This window comes from Eublepharis macularius, chromosome 14 (assembly GCF_028583425.1).
Source record: "Eublepharis macularius isolate TG4126 chromosome 14, MPM_Emac_v1.0, whole genome shotgun sequence".
Lineage (NCBI taxonomy): Eukaryota > Metazoa > Chordata > Lepidosauria > Squamata > Eublepharidae > Eublepharis > Eublepharis macularius.
The window spans coordinates 42,481,353-42,498,349 of NC_072803.1; the positions used below are offsets into that span (position 1 = coordinate 42,481,353).

The 16,997-nt window shown below is 42.6% G+C and overlaps 1 protein-coding gene across 4 annotated transcripts in view; it reads left to right on the forward strand.

The window, feature by feature from the left end:
* Positions 1–16,997, forward strand: part of LOC129342423 (N-acetyllactosaminide alpha-1,3-galactosyltransferase-like) — a 60,916-nt gene that overhangs the window by 20,542 nt on the left and 23,377 nt on the right. For 2 of the 4 annotated variants that reach the window (XM_054998183.1, XM_054998185.1), the window contains exon 1: positions 11,324–11,625. The exons of the other annotated variants lie outside the window; for them this stretch is intronic. The gene's annotated coding sequence lies outside the window, so the exon portion shown is untranslated. Of the gene's footprint in view, positions 1–11,323; positions 11,626–16,997 lie in introns of those variants that run through there. 4 annotated transcript variants of the gene reach the window in all.

The following is a 16,997-nucleotide window of genomic DNA, read 5'->3' on the forward strand; positions in this document are numbered from 1 at the left end:
ACCATAACACATTTAAACCCAACATTCAAAGTGCAGTAGTGCTTGTAAACCCTTTTCTATACAAAGTGCATGTGCCAGCATTAAAGTGACCATGCCTTCTATATAATAGTAAAGTAACACACAAATGAATACAATTATATCGCACAATCCAGGGTTAGAATCCAAAGAACACTAAATAATCATTAGTATCTTCATAATTCATAATACATTTCATTTATAACTACATTCGTAGTAACCGCAATGGGACAGCTGGCGAGAAAATCTCCCATTACAGTCTCCCTTCCTCATGGCAGTTATATAGCTAAAATAAATATTAAATAATCACTAATAATCATTATCATGAATGGTGCCCATAACCAATGCTTCATCTATTGTAGCCTTAATAATAAAGGAAATAGGCCTGGTAGGATCATTTGATATAACTTTGTAATTATTTTCATCTGACAACTGGCGCTCAACCTCATGTACATAATCAGTTTTATTTAGGATCACAATCGCTCCCCCCTTATTGGCTTCTTTAATAACTATTGATGTATCAGTCGTGAGGGCTGAGAGAGACCTATGCTCGTCCCTCTTTAGATTGTGCCATCTAAGTGGATAATTATTTTTTAGAGCCTCCGTTTCCTTCAACAACAAAGATTAAAACATTAAGAACTTATGGTTAACTAGGTGGAACATAAGTAGAATGAGGAAGTAATACTAGTCAGTACATTTTGCACGGGAGGAGCTTCTCCAAAAAATTCTCTCAATTCTCCAAAAAATTCTTTAGAAGCTGTATCAGTTTAAAAATATCCACCCAGGTTTGAAACAAATTATATACTATGGTAGGCACAAAACCTAAACCCCAATCCAATACCCGACATTCCTGGGAAGACAGATTAACAACTAGGTTTTCCCCCTCATCCCTGGGAACATCCCTATAAAAAATTACTCTTCCCTCTGCTTTTTGTAAAACAGCCACTCCTATTGTAGGAGTGAGTTCCTTCCTCTACAGAAGTACGTTTCTTCACCCTCCATTGTTTCTAACTTGGAACTGACTTGTATTGGGTTGGACCAAGAGACTTTTTTCGTCCCATATTGGAATCTCCCCACCTGGAGTAAATGTTCCCTGTAGTGTAATCTCTGGCATCACGATGAATTTTTTTTTATCTTTTTCCTTCATTTTTTGTTCAAAGAGAGAGAGTCACAGTAGTATAGCCCAAACAAAAAAGATAACGCTGTGACTTGCTTACTAAAGCAAATCTTAAAGATACAATAAATCTGGATTAGACCAATTTCAACTGTTCTTTATATAATGTAATCATCAGGGCCGGCCCGCCCATTGAGGCCAGCCCAGCAGGCGCTTCGGGCACTAAGGCACTGGAGGGGGTGCTGGTCCAGGGGCGGGGGCATGCACCATGGAGCTCAGTTGCTCTGTGCAGCTGCCGCCACTGGCACACAGCCGTGGGCCAGGCGTGGCAGGTGGCCAGGGTGGCGCATGGAGCATCTGAGCCGGAGGGCTGGGAGGATGCATGCCACCACGCACTGCCCCAGACACCTGCCACACCTGGCCCGCAGCTGCTGCGCCTGGCCAGGAGCGTGTGCTGGCGGCAGCAGCATGAGGCAGCTGAGCAGGCAGCCTCCCGTTCAGTTGCTCTGTGGGCCAGGCACAGCCGGTGGCCAGGGCGGCCAGCTGTGCCTGGCCTGCAGAGCAACTGAACAGGAGGGCTGGAAGGCCCCCCATGCATGTGGCAACCCTGCGTGATGCGCCTTAAGCTGCCTCAGGCACCAGCGACACCGGAGCCGGCCCTGGTAATCATGAACAAAAGAAGGCGGCTAGCGAGACAGCTAGCGAGAAAATCTTCTGTTTCAGTCTCCCTTCTTGATGGCAGTTACATAGCTAAAATAAATATTAAATAATCTGTCACAATCTTCAATAAATATTTTAAATACAATCGTAACACTGGATACATACTTACATCAATGAATCATATACATATTTTACCCTTTTTTCCACTTTAAACCCTATTTTCTTCAATAGCTCGTCCTGTTCCTCTATATTCATATTTTTGTTAACATCTTTGTTTTTTGTTCATTAACTTTGAAACCTGCCAAATCACCGAATTCTTTCAGTTTTTGCATCAGTGTCTCAATTTATTTTAAGGGATCTTCCAGAGTTATGACTAACTCATCTGCAAAGGCTCTCAGTTTATATGTCTCTTTCTTAATTTATACCCCTGAAATCCTTTCATCATGTCTGCTGTCTCTATTCAAAATCTCCAACACCAAAATGAATAAAAGTGGCACTAGTGGACACCCCTGATGCATTCCTTTTTGAATCTCACAAGATTGAGTTAGTTGACCATTGACCATAATTCTAGCTGTTCACCCATTTCACGAATTTTTCTACAAAATGCATCTCTTCCAAAACTCTGAAGAAGAAAGTCCAGTTTAAATTGTCAAAGTACTATATGTTAGTAAATACAAAGAAGAAGAATTCATTAGAAGGGATTTGCTTAGAAAGGAAGTCTAAAGTGTGTAAGCTCCAATGGGCTTAATATTAACAATGATTTGTAATCTTTTTAATGAGGGCAATCTTCTTGGGATTGCTGGCCCTTTAATTTGTATTCGGCTCATATAGCCTATTTATAATTGATTCATGACGCATGCTATGCAGCTTATGCACCTGGAACCGAGCGCCATTGTGCCTTGTGATTTACATGTGATTCATTGATGAGAGTATGTATCCAGTGTTTAATATTTTATTTAAAATATTTATTGAAGATTGTGACAAATTATTTAGTATTTATTTTAGCTATGTAACTGCCATAAAGAAGGAAGACTGAAACGGGAGATTTTCTTGCTAGCTGTCCCGTCACAGTTACTACGAATGCAGTTATAAATGAAATGTATTATGAATTATAAAGATACTATTGATTAGTTAATGTTCTTTGGATTCTAACCCTGGATTGTATGATATAATTGTATTCATTTGTGTATTATTTTACTACTATTATAAAGAAGGCATGGTCACTTTAATGCTGGCACATGCACTTTGTATAGAAAAAGGTTTACAAGCACTACTGCACTTTGAATGTTGGGTTTAAATGTGTTATGGTTATTGCCGGCTGATATAGACCTGTATGCCTTCTTTTGTTCATGATTACATTGTATAAAGAGCAGTAGAAATTGGTATAATCTAGATTTATTGTATCTTTAAGATTTGCTTTAGTGAGTAAGTCACGGCATTATCGTTTTTGGTTGCCAGGTCATGCCTGGCAATCCTAGGTAACAGCACCACATTTATAAACCAGTCTTCCCCAAGAGATTAACTTGGTGCCATTTTTGCTGACATCTTGCCTCCAGGCAAAAACATTTTTATTTCCATCCTTGATCTTGGTTGATCCCAATTGCATTTTTGGATTATTTAAAAAAAGATTGTTTATACAAAAATACACAAAAACAAAAAGCATCTCTTTCATAGGAGTTGTAAATCTGCCAATATTTGTTAATTAAAATAAGGAAAGACAGTTATACACATATTACTTCATGTGACCAGTTTATTATAATGCATTTCTTTGTAACAAGTTCATTGTCCCATAAAATGCTTGTCACACACAACACCAGAGATTGCAAAACTCATGTTCTGTCTTAAACAAGAGATGCAGAGTTTCTAATCAAAGAGACAGTGTGGTTAGATAAAACCAGGAAGAGTGAACTTGCAGTTTTGATCTAAGCTCAAGAGATTAAGTAACCATGTAATTTATCACTGCCTTTATATCAGAATTCTTTTTCCTATAAAGGTATCTAATGTGTGTCAAAAAGGTATATATGGCACTAACACAACCCATCAGGTTCTTAGGCTGATGGAGTTGTTAGTTCACAGCTGAGAAACTTTGTGTATATGCGTATCTCTATGTCTCTCTTTGTCTATCTCTGCCTCTTTGATGTTTTTTGTTTATTCTCAGTGTGCTCCTGTTCTCAAAAGACTTTCATAGATCACTGTTTTCAGGTTCATGTGTTAAAACTGCAACTGCCAAATCAAAAAGTTTCTAATCATTTAGGAAAACTGGCATTTGCTGCCTGCCATTTCTCAGACAACCTCACTTCACTCTCGTAACTGCTAGGGTTGTCAACTCAGGGTTGGGAAATTCTTGGAGGTTTTAGGGGTGGAGGCTGGGGAGAGCTATTTTGGGGAGGGACCTTAGCTGGGTATAAATAATGCCACTCAGTCTACTCTCCGAAGCATCCATTTCCTGCAGGGGAACTGATCTCTGTAGTCTGGAGATCAGTTGTAATTCCAGGTGTTCCATAGGCACTGCCTGGAATCTAGCAACCGTAGCTACTTCTCAGATTTTATTTATCCATTTTTTAATGTTCAGGATTCCAACATTTCCCTCAGTTTTTGGCAATCAACATTTTGCTGCAGTATAGAGATCTGAAATCATTTTTTAAAAAAATTTCTTTATAAGACAATCTTGAAAAAGGACTAGATAAAATGATTTTAGGATTTCAGAATTTTAAGACCAGTTATTCAAATTATCTTGAAGGCAGCTTTACCCTTAGATTTTGTACAATCTCCACATGTGCACAAAGTATGTGGACACGTTCCACATCTCCAGCACATACAAGGCCCAAACATAATTTGAGGGGGGGCCAGTTTGAACATGTAAAACATCCCAGCTGCCACTAAGGTTGCCAGATCCTCCAGGCTTGAAACCGGGCAATGGTGGTTTGGGGGGGGGGCACCAGGAAGACGTAGCTAATGTGAGTGTATGCTCAGAAGTGTCTGGAAGTGACGTGGAAGTGACAGATCACGTGTGGGGCCGATTTGATAAAAATTGGCCCCCATTGGGCCTGTGCATGGGGCATTTCACTGGGAATGACATCGTCCACAACATGACAAGGAAGTGCTCCAGAGCACGCTGTAAGGCTCCCAGGCCTGTTCCTGTGCCTTTCCCCCCTGCTAGCCAGGTGAGAGATGGTAGGAGGGGTGAAGGCTGGGAGCGGGGGATCCCCTTTCCACGTTGATGGAAAGGGCTCCCTAGCCTCCACATCCTAATCTCTCATCCCATATACAATGTCATGAGCCATGACAAAAGTTTTAGTTACAAAATTACTGTTACATATTCAACGTTTCTGAAAAACATCAGCTTTTGCTACTTTTGTTTAATAATAACACCCAGCCTGAGAGTCCTACAAGTTTGGTAACTATTTTGTAACTTTTTGTTCACTAAAAAGGAATTATCCTGTCAACATCTTTTTAAAATAGTTCTAATGGACCAACATGGCAGAAAAGATGCAAACCAGTAAAGCTTTATTTTTCTGGCCTTTTCCATTGCAAAATCATGAACTAGTGCCCCCTCCAAGTCAATTTCTCTTGCAAGTTCACATTTAATAGGATGGCTAGATATAACCATTCTTGCCCCATTGTAGAATACTTGCAGTTTTTGATAAGTGCTAGCTTACAAAAACTTCATTCAGATTCTTCCAGTCACTGACAGTGTGCAAAGAACCTTTAGGACTATGCACACTTCATTGAAAATTAGTTGCCACAGAATCCATTTCTATATTGAAATCATTTTCATCTTGATTTTGTTCAACTGCTTCCCTAGCTACTGTTTTGTTGCCTGACTGCAGAAAGGCTTTGTCTGATTTGAAAAACTAGAGGATAGATTGGTGTCTTTAAGCTTCTTTTTGTTCCCTTTTTTTTTTTTACCAGTTTATATTTCTGGCTGCTCTTGTAGTTTTGGGGCAGATTTTTTAAAAAAATGGCCCTGGTGGCCTGATGCTTCCAGGTTGTGTCAGAAATGATGTAACAGCCAGAGGACACAAGCACATGCAGGGGACACAGGTGTGTGCATGCACATTTCAACCGCCTGCCTGCCTCCCCCTTTTCCTGACACCTCCCCACCCACCAGCAGTGGCAAAGGGCAGCAGCTGGGGTTGGGGATCACCCAGTGGGGGCCTGGCAACCCTGCCTCTAACTCATGAACATTTTAAGCTGCCATATACTAACCTATTCAGACAAACATATAAATCAGAGAGCCAGCATGGTATAGTGCTTAGACTGTCAGACTAGGATTTAGGATAATCGGTTCTGAATCTGCCATGGAAGCTCGCTGGGTGATCCTGGGTCAGTCGCACACTATCAGCCTAACCTGCCTCACCAAGTTGCTGTGAGAATAAAATGGAGGAGAGAAGAATGATGCAAGTCACTTTCGGTCCCTGAAGAGAAAGAGGGGGTGTAAATGAAGTAAATAAATAACTATGTTATCTTGATTTATTTATATGTGCTTCAAGCAGAGTTCCCAGGTGCCCGCCGGTGGCGAACAAACTCCAAGGGGTTTTTCGCCTTGCCTACAGACCCACCAGTGGTCAGCAGGAAATGGCAAGCTCCTGGAGGTTGGCGAGTTGTGCCCCTGGGGGCGCGGCACACTCCTGCACACCGCAGAGGCCAAATTCATGCCCAAATCAGGCCCAAATCAGACCACTGTGGAGTACAGTAGAGCTCCCACACTCTGCAGTGGCCCGATCCAGGCCAAATCGGCCTGAATTGGGGCCGAAACAGCCAGGATTAGGCCCAAATCAGGCCCAAATAGGCCCAAATAGGGCCACTGCAGAGTACAGCAGCACTCCTGCACTCTGCAGCGGCCCAATATGGGCTGAATTGGCCCGAACCAGGACTGAATCAGAGCCATATTGGCCCGAATAAGGCCTCTGCAGAGCACAGCAACACTCCCGTGCTCTGCAGCATCCTGAATCAGGGCTGAAACAGCCCAAATTGGGGCCAAATCATCCTGGATTGAGCCTGAATCAGGCTGCTGCAAGGTGGCCCAATCCATGGCAGAGTGGCCCAATCTGGGACAAATCAGCCCAATCTGGACTCAGATTGGGTCCAATTTGGCCTGGATTGGGCCCAGATCAGCCCACTGTGGAGTGTGCGAGTGCTCCCAGGGTGGAATATATCGTGCACAATGACATCACTTCCTGGAAGTGACATCATTATGCAGGCTGGGAGCATGTGAACTTTGCATGCACAAGGAGACCACAATGGTAAGTGCCAGGCCTCCCACCTCCCGCTTAGAGGGTAGGGGGACCTGGCAAACCTAGCATTAAGTGTGTTCAACATACTTCTCAATGCATGATTTAAACCCCACACATTTATCCAGGTACTGGGCCCTGGTTTCATTTGTAAAGTGAATTCGCATTGGCTCTTTCTTAAAACAGAGGTACACATGTACAAGCAGGATGTATGTGCATTCAATGAGTCAGTCCAGAGGCCTACCAAGGTGAGTCTTGTGCGCTCTGACTGTCAGTGGCTCTCCAGGGTCTCAGGTGGAGGCCTTTCACATCACCTGATCTTCCTAACCAGAGACTGATCCCATGACCCTCTGCATGCAAAGCAGAAGCGTTACCATTGAGCCATGCCCCCTCCAAACCGAAGGCATTTCTGTCTATTGAAAATCTAAAGCAGGAGGAGGGAAATTGGCAAAATTGCCCACACCTTTCTATTAGTGGAAAGTTACCACTGCACCCAGGCCATTATCAGCCCAAACAGATAAAGGGACTGAGATTTTTAATTCAAAATTATAAATAAATGATGATAATGGGGAAATAAATGGACTCAAATGTTGTCTGATTTTTTCCCACAGTTCCATTACAGCGCCAATTAAGGGATTAGAATATACTAGTTAGTCCTTGCACAGTAATGTATAATTTGTAGACTATCACGGAAGACATGGCAACGAGACCTTAATATTGTCCTGTTTCAAACAGAACTGCTATGCAACTATTTTGAGAATAGTTTCATTATTGTTCCCTGAAAGTATTTTGTAACATTTCTTGTCCAGAAATTCTGTAACAGCAATGTTCAAACAATAATGAACTAAGTTGCACTAATTTATTAAGAAAAAAATTGGGGGTGGGGGAGGAAAAAACAAAATAAGGGAGAGGGGATCATGTAGTGTACAAATATTCAGTATGAATAAATATTTTGATTTGGGGGTGTGATATTATATTTGAAGTTTTTTATACTTTTAAAACCTCCTTTGCTTTTTAAATTTTATTATTTTGATTACTGTAGAGAGCTGGCTAAAAATGTAGAGGAAATGGGCTGCAAATTATACACACGCACGCAGACACACACAAATAGATGGTAGTGACCTACCTTATGGGTCTGTTGTAAGAGTTCCTGATACAATGCAAACAAACTGCATGCTTTGAACTCTCTGCAGTGCTATGTAAATGCTTCAGTTTTATTTGAAAGAATCCATGGCATAGTCAGAGGTCCAAGAAAGAGAGATGGCTTTTATGCGGTCATGATTTCATTAAAAGCAAAGTCTTGCCAACAGAACTTTACATATATGAGTTAAGATTAGCTGAGCTTGAATACATTCAGGGCTCACTCACTGTAATATAAAGGAACGCATCTTCTTTGTTTGCTTCTTATTAACAGTAAGATCCTCCTTTACTTAAACCAAAAGATAGAACAAGAGATTAACATAAAAGGAAGCTAAACAACGATGTGGTCTCATGTGCTGCTGATGCTGTGTATTTTCTCAGTTCAGTGTTAGAGAAAAAAATGCTGTAACTGGGGAAAGCATGTTCCTCCCCTACCCACTGCTCATCTCCGAATGCGGGGGCGGGGGGGAGTTGCTAAAGAAGTTTCCTTATGAACCTCCTCCAGCCACCCCCGCTGATGCTGTTTTTGGTGGGGGGGGGGGAATTATGACATCTCAAGTTAAGAGCCTTTGTGTATGTGTAAATAATAATAATAACAACAACAATAATAATTTAAAAAGATCAGCCACACTAACTGGAAAATGCCACATACTAAGGCGATACTTCACTGACCCTAGATTCTTGGATAAAATCCAAGTTGGCAAAGGACCAAAAAACTCAGCCCAAACATTTGGTAGACTGTGATAACATCACATAATAATAGAACAGGCATTAAGACAGATGAAATGCATGACCCTCTCGTTGTCACTGGCTGCAGTAAGATCACACAAACTGACTTGGGGATTTCAAAATCCAAATGGATAAGAGGCTAGAACATAATACTCCAGATGTTACTGTGGTTGAAAGTAAGAAGGTCAAACTGATTGATACAGCAATCAGATTGAGGGGAAAGAGACTGAAAAGTTAACAAAATATCAAGATCTAACATTTGAAGTTCAGTGTCTCTGGGAGAAACAGACAGTGGTTATTCCAGTAGTGATAGGAGAGCTAGGTGAAATTCCAAAAGGACGACTAAACATCTAGGTGATATTGGCATAGACAGCATAACAGCTGGCCAGCTACAAACAGCCACACTACTTAAAATGTGCCACATACGATAAAATTTGAATCCGCGAAGGACCCAAAAATTCCAGCCCAAACATCTAGTGGGCTCTGATAACATAACAACCACAGTAATATTGCTTATGCATATGAATTAGCTTCACAGACATTTTCTTGTTGCAATCCTTACGAACCAGTAAAGTAGGCCAATGTTGCAGATATAGAGGGGATGAGAGTCACTTACTAAACGCCACCAAGTGAATTTATGGCTGAGGGAAAATTTCATCCTAGGGTCTCTCAGTTCACAGATCACAAATATATTAACCAGCACTTTCCATTTGCACTATATGCCATAGAGCATGCCTGTGCATGGTGCTTGATATTCATCTCCTTCAAAACTGGAGAGCTTTATAGACATGTTTTACAGTGGCCTATCTTTTGCACTCATCCTTTGAGGAAGGGTCTGTTATTGGGGTTGGAGTAGTGTGCACCATGGTCTGACCGTAGGGACTCCATTCCCTGGTAGAGCGGGGGATCCCCTGCTCCCAGCTTCTGCCCCCCCTCCACCTCTCATCTTGCCAGCAGGGGAAAAGGTACAGGAATGGGTCAAGAACCCCTGGATGCCAGAATACTACCACGTCACACCAGGAATGACAATATTCCTGGCATGACATGGAAGTGTGGGGTTGTGCCAGGTGCCGGTTGGGTAAAAATTGGCCCCAAATGCTAGATTGTGTGTAATCCCGTTGTGCCCCCTCACTACCACCCCCTAGTCCCCGAGGGACTGGGCAACCTATCTGACCACTATCTACTCAAGGCAAGGGTGAATATGGCTCCCACAATCCACAGGATGGGTGGGGAGGAAGGTTAAAATGGTTCACCCGTGTCGATTCACAGATCCGTTTAGATGTCAGAATGCTGCAGACAATTTTACAATTCCAAACAAATGCTCTGTTGAGCCTATGGAAGGAACCTGGAATGGGAACCCAAAACTGCTTACAACCTTCTCTTCTCCTCCATTTAGGACTGCCAACTCTGGGGTTGGGACATTCCTGGAGATCTGGGGAAGAAGTTTAGGGAACGGGGGAAGCTCAGCAGGAATGTGATGCCATACAGCCTACACTCTGAAGCGGCCATTTTCTCTAGAGGAAGTGATCTCTGCAGGATGGAGATCATTAATTCTGGAAGAATTCCAGGTCCCACCTATAGGTGGCCAATCCTACTTCCATTTTATCCTCACAACAACCCTGTGAGGTAGGTAAGGCTGAAAACGTGAGACTGGCCCAAAGTCACCCAGCAAGGGGGTAGGGATTCAAACCTGGGTCTCTCATATCTTAGCCCAACACTCTAACCACTACACCACACTTATTAGATGTCTCATTCTATTGACTGCATTCTTACACCATGCAATCTGCCTTGTCTCAGTGAGAAACAGACAATAAAGGGGCTATAGGTTTGCTTTGTGTGTTTTGTCCCATTTGAATTTATACATTTTTAGGTTGCGCTCTGGTTTAACTACTAAAAGGGAAAAAACCCTCAATATTTTACTAGACCCAACCTCTGATTCTATTTAAAACTGAGTTTTCTTTTTTAAAGAGTAGCAGGTTCTCCTGTGCAATTCTTGTCAGAAAGTTTTGGATCTCAAGGCTTTGATCCCAACCATGTTTAGATTATTAAACAGAGCAGAGTTGCTTAATTTTTTTTCTTACGAATGGCTTGTCAATATTTCCTAAATGTTTCCCGTTCGCGCTGCCGGTTGGAGTCCTGCCTCTCCTTAAACCTGCTCAGGAATCTGCAGGAAAAAAACATTTTAAAAAGCAAACATTTTAGAAACAGTGAACAATTTAGGAGAAGGGGGAAAAAACGACTCACCCCACCATTTCTCCTCCAAACATGTGCACATGACTCTTTTTCAGTCACCAAAACCTCACCAGTCAAAACAGTACTTTTGGGCAGCTCCACCTTCTTACTATTTTTCCCTTGCACTACAAGCCACTGTATCAACACCAGCATGATTTGCCAGATTTCCTCCAGCAAAACAAGGAAACGTGGCAAGCAGAACAGAAAAATAAAGAGGCGTTCTAGCCGGGGAGATGGCTTTTTGCTGCATCCTGCCTTGCACACTGTCCGTTTTAAAAACTCTCCTTTCTCCCTGCTTCAATAGGCTTCTGTGGGAATAGTTCAACATGCTGGGTCCAAAGGAATCCCCCTCAGAAACAAGAGAAAAGGGCTTAATTTTGACAGAAAGCACTGGAACGGTTTGCTTTCATTACTGTCCTGCCTAGTTCAGCAGAACACCAAGCTCCGCAGGTTAACACATTTTCTGTTTTTCTGCTCAGAGAAGTCGAGTCTGGCCACACGGTATGTATCAACTCCAGCTCCTGAATTCTTTTGCCTTGTCGGAAAAGTATTTCTCTCTCCTTTTTCTAAAGCAAGCTGTTTGATTTGGAAGCAGCTTTACTTTTACTTTCCTCCCGCTTATTTTCCTTTCTTAATTCTTCTCTGCTTCACGTAAATTTCAAGGTCTCGATCTCGATTATTAGCAGCCCAATTGGGCTCTTTAAAAACAAATTGGACTCTGATTGTTGTCACAGTTCAGTTTTTCTTAATTCATTTTCCCCTTTGGGTTGAAAGACTTTGCTTGTTTTATCTGTTGACTTGCAAGGAGAACCGTTACTTTGTTTGGATAAAATAGTCTGTGGCAGCCAAGATAAACCACTGCCAAAACCCTAGAGAAAATGAACAAGAATGAATATGTTTACCTTCTCAGGGACATTGAGAGATGCAGTCTGGCTGAGGTAGTAGTTTTGGAGGGGGCAAGTCAGTATATTACAAGAGGTGCAAGCTTCTGCATTCACAGAACTGTTGGTCAGAAAAAAAATTAGGATGTCGACTCAGGACATACATATTTGTTTCAGTTTTTAAATTTGATCAAATTAAACTCTTGCTTGATGCTGTGGAAGTGAAACATGACCCCAAATTGAAAGGATGGCACATATGGTAGCCCCAGACTCAATCTGACCCACAGCAGCTTTCCTGATTTAAGTCAAAGTATGGTAACTATATTGCACACAGCCTTGCTAGTGCTGAAAAGAAAAATATTCCTTTTTTAAGAGAGGCAGGACATGTATTCCACACAATGCAGAATATATTTCCTCCAATTAAGAAAAATATCACTTTTTTGGATTTTGTATGTGATAGGTTTAATACATAAATGCTTGTTTATTTGATGTTGGGGTGGGAGAGTGGTTAAAGTATTGGACTGAGGAGACTGTAGTTCAAATCTCTGTTCTGCCATGAAGATCACTGAGTGACCCTGGCCTGGTCATTCTCTCAGCTTAACCTAACTGCTACAGGGCTGTTGAGATCATAAAATGAAGGAAGCTCATGTACACCACCCTGAGCTCCTTGGAAATAAGGAGGTGGGGTAAAAATTAACAGACTATACTTGAGCCTGAGCAGGACTTTAACCAGAAGGGTCTTACAGCTACAGGGCTGAAACTTTATATTGGCTCTGAACCCCACCCATCCTGGATTCTGTTTTCAAGGCAAAATGCATTTCCTGCCGCTACTACTGCCTCAAGAAAGAGAAGTTGCCTATCTAAACTATCATACCAGTTTGGTGTAAAGAGTGTGGGACTCTAATCTGGAGAACTGGGTTTGATTCCCTACTCCTCCTCTTGAAGCCAGCTGGGTAACTTTGGCTGGGTGACTTTGGGTCAGTCACGGCTTCTAGGAGCTCTCTCAGCCCCACCCACCTCATAGGGTGTTTGCTGTTGTGGGGATAATAATGACATATGTTGTAAACCACTCTGAGTGGATGCTAAGTCATCCTGAAGGGCGGTATATAAATCAAATGTTGTTGTTGTTATACTGATTACCACTTTTCTTCATTTAGCCTCATAACAACCTTGTGAGGTAGGACAGCTAGACCAATACAGTGGTTTATTGTGACAGACCAGGACTGGCGAGGTCCTGGCTTAAATCCTTACTCAGATCTGGACATGTTTTTGGATCCTCCCTGGGCCCTGTCAAACCAAGGAATCCTCTATTTGCTGAGCTACCTTGGGCTAATCACTCTCTCTGAGCCTGAACCACCCCATGGAGTTGTTCCAAGTATAAAATAAAGGAGAACAATGTGTACCATCCTTAGAGGAAAGGCAAGATAAAAATGTAATAGCTAGACCTGCTGTCAGCTCCCCCAACTGAGGTTCATAGCCAAATAAGGAACAAACCATGTTTCCTGCCATGTTATCGACTCCAAGCAGTTAGCTTTGCATTTAAAGAACGTGGGTGGATGGCTCTCAGCAGCACTTGGTGTATCTCATGGGAAGACAAGCGGCCTGAGGCGGCATGTATCTCAAAGAGTCAACCTGGGGCAGGCTAAACAGTTGCCTCCCTGCCTGCAGGACTTCAAGTGAACTGGGTGCTTTGCTAACTTCTCTTCCTGCTACCAGATACCATTGGTCTTCCTTCTACTGAAGGCCGAATCCAAAAATGATTTTTTTTGGTACTTCTTGCAAACAGCTATGCTGTTTTAACTGGCCTGTCACGTCTCACTTTCCAAATGGCAAATGCCAGCCATGTAACACACCAGCACTCAGTCAGTAACTCTGTACAGTGTACAAAGCAATTGGTATACACTGTCCTACTAATCCTTCTAATATCCCTGCCAGGTAGGCTAGTATGTTGGTTGCAGATGAGGAGCTGAGAGAAAGTGGCTTCACTGGGATACCTATGATGAAAAAGCATCACCATTATAGATAAAATAACAGATAACTTATCTGTTAACTCCTCTACATCTAACTATTACAAAAAATGGTGGTCTTTCTTAGATTTTATCGATAAAACCGAAACACTTCCTCCTAATCATCTTTATCAGGATATATTGAAAGTCTAGCACTACGAACTGAACTATCTATACCTACATATTGTAAATTTTTCTCTGTGTCATCCAAATATGCTACAGTAAACAAATGTTTTAAATGTTTCTCATTATACTTGAAATCTGGTACAACTATTACATCACCTCATGTATGTGCTATTTAATGTTTATTGTTATTGTTACTTTTATATAACTAATAAAATCTTGTTATTAAAAAAAAGCATCACCATCATAAAACCTTACAAGATATGGGACCAATGTATGTGATGCTCCAGCTCTGGGTGTCTCCACCTTTGATGAGGGGAGGGGAGGCCACCTGGGAAAGTGCCTTCACAGTAGAGGCACCCTGTTCTCGGAAGCCCCACCCCATCTCCATTTGATTGACTACTTTAGGCATCAAAACCCAACCTATTTACACAGCCAGCTTGGGGCGGGGCCATAACTCAGTGGAAGAGTACTTGCTTTGCATGCAGAAGGTTCTGGGTTCACTCTTTGGCATCTCCATCTACAAGGGCAGCAGAAACCTGAAGAAGTTGTCTGAAACCCTGGAGAGCTGCTGCTTGTCAAAGTGGACAATATGAGTTGGGAGGAACAAGGGTCTGACTCAGTGGAAGGCAACATTTGCTGAGGCTCAAATGGCACTGGAGTTACCAGCCATTTTATCTGTCTCTCCCCCTGTGTCGTAAGCATGCAGAGATTCAGGAAGCAAAGGAACACACACCCATCACCACCAGCAGCTTGGTTCAGCAGCAGGGCCCAATGGAGCCGCTCTTTTTCAAACGGCTCTATTTCAAACAGATCGCTCTTTTTGGCCATGTCTGTGATTCTAGATTAAATTATTGAAATAAATGCAATACAACAACAATGAAATACTAGTAACAGCATACTTTCCATATTCTTTGAGCCAGTGTGGTGTAGTGGTTAAAGACTCAAACTAGGATCTAGGAGACCAGGTTTGAATTCCCGCTCTGCCTTGGATGACTTTAGGCCGTTCACACACACCTCAGCCTACCCTAGCTCACAGGGCTGTTGTGAAGATAAAATGGAGAAGAGGAGAAAGTTAGCCACTTTGGATCCCCATTGAGGAGAAATATAAATGAGCTAAATAAATTTCTAGGGCCTAATTCTGGCTCCCTGTGTGTATCCATAGGCTTGGTACCTTGTTCACAAAGAGAGGTACCATGCAGTTAACAGCTGTGTATGAGGCAGAAATTCAAGAGCCCAGAAAGGTAGGGAATAGCTGTTCCTTCCAAGTTTCTGTCTGGCATGTAACTGCTGCCATCCATTAAAAAGGCTCCAAGGAGCTGCAGCCTCCCTGAACTTTCTCCCAGAGGTCACCTGCCAAGCCCTTCTGCTCCTCTGCTCCTGGGGGTGGGGGGGAATGCAGCTCTTCATGCTACAGCTGTTCTCTTCTCCCCCTCCCCAAATCTCCCTCTGCCTAGACACTTCCAGAGAGCACGACAAACAGCATGACAACTCAAGGTTCCTTTTGGAAACCGCAAATAGCCTTTGCCCAGTTAGGGAACAGATTTTAATTAAACAGTCGTGAGAAATGCCTCCCCCAGCTGCAGCTCTCAAATTCCCAAATTGCCCCATCTATGAGCAAAAAAGGCGGCCCGTATTTATTTATTGGCTCTACTCCTGTGCCTTAAACTACCTAAAATGGAGCCAAGAATGTTCCACTTGGCATGGGAAACAGTTAAGAAAATGGAGAGTCAGTATGGAACGTCAGATTGGGAGACTGGGCTCAGGGAACCCAGATATCTCTTGCTTGCCCAAAGTTCTCTCCTGCCTGTTCCAATACAAGTGGTTTTATGCCACTGTGATCCAGGAAACACATTCAGGGCCAAGCTACAAGTGACAAATGACACTTGAACGGCAAGTGAACAGACTCACGTCACGTGTATTCCTCCCTGTTCACTTGCGCGCCACTTGATCACATGACTTGTAGCTTGGCTCTCAGTGTTTCCTCTGTTGTTCTGATCAGGGTTTCGGGGAACCACCAGCAGGCTGTGGGCTATGTGTTAGATGCCAAAGGTGATGTAAACCAATGGTACAATAGGCCACCATAAGGTCAGCAGAACAGGGCCTGGCTGTATTCTGAGGGCCAAGCTACACATGACGAATGACACTTGAACGGCAAGTGGATTGAGTGGAGGGCAAGTGAACAGGGAGAAATACACTTGCCGTTCAAGTGTCATTCGTCATGTGAAGCTTGGCCCACAGTCGAACAGGAAACAGGCCTCTGGTGGGAAAACTCTCCACAGGCAATAGTTTCTTTTTACCCAGACTATTAGCTGAGGGGCTTGATTTTTTTAAAATAGTTTTTACTGTTTGTGTTTCTACCCTTCTTTATGAAGATCATTTCATGCTGTTTTTATAAGTTGGTGGAATTTTAAATAATTTGTTAATTTAACCATTCTTACACAGTTTTATGATGTTATCATGTTTCCTTTGTTCACAACCTCGAGCAGCCTCTCTGAAGACACAGCATACAAATCTTCTAAATAAATCAATAAGGGGGCAGCCCTAACTATTATTTCCACCAGCACACAACTGAACTGTTTATCCTGAGGGTGCGGACTGCTTGCTGGCCTAGAGATTGCTTCCCAGTGTGAAATCTCTCTTGTAAACAAGGAAAACAGTTCAAAAGGGCTGCAGGCATTGATGCCCATCCCTCAGTCCCCACCCAGCTGCTACTTTAGCTATAAAAACAGAGGCACAGCCAGCCAGTGTTGCTGGTTGCCTGCAAAAAGTGCTCATACCAGTATCTTAGCCAGCAAGGGAGATCTTCCTAAAACCCTCTCCTGATATCACTAATTCACATGTGCTCATGGCTCTCCATTTG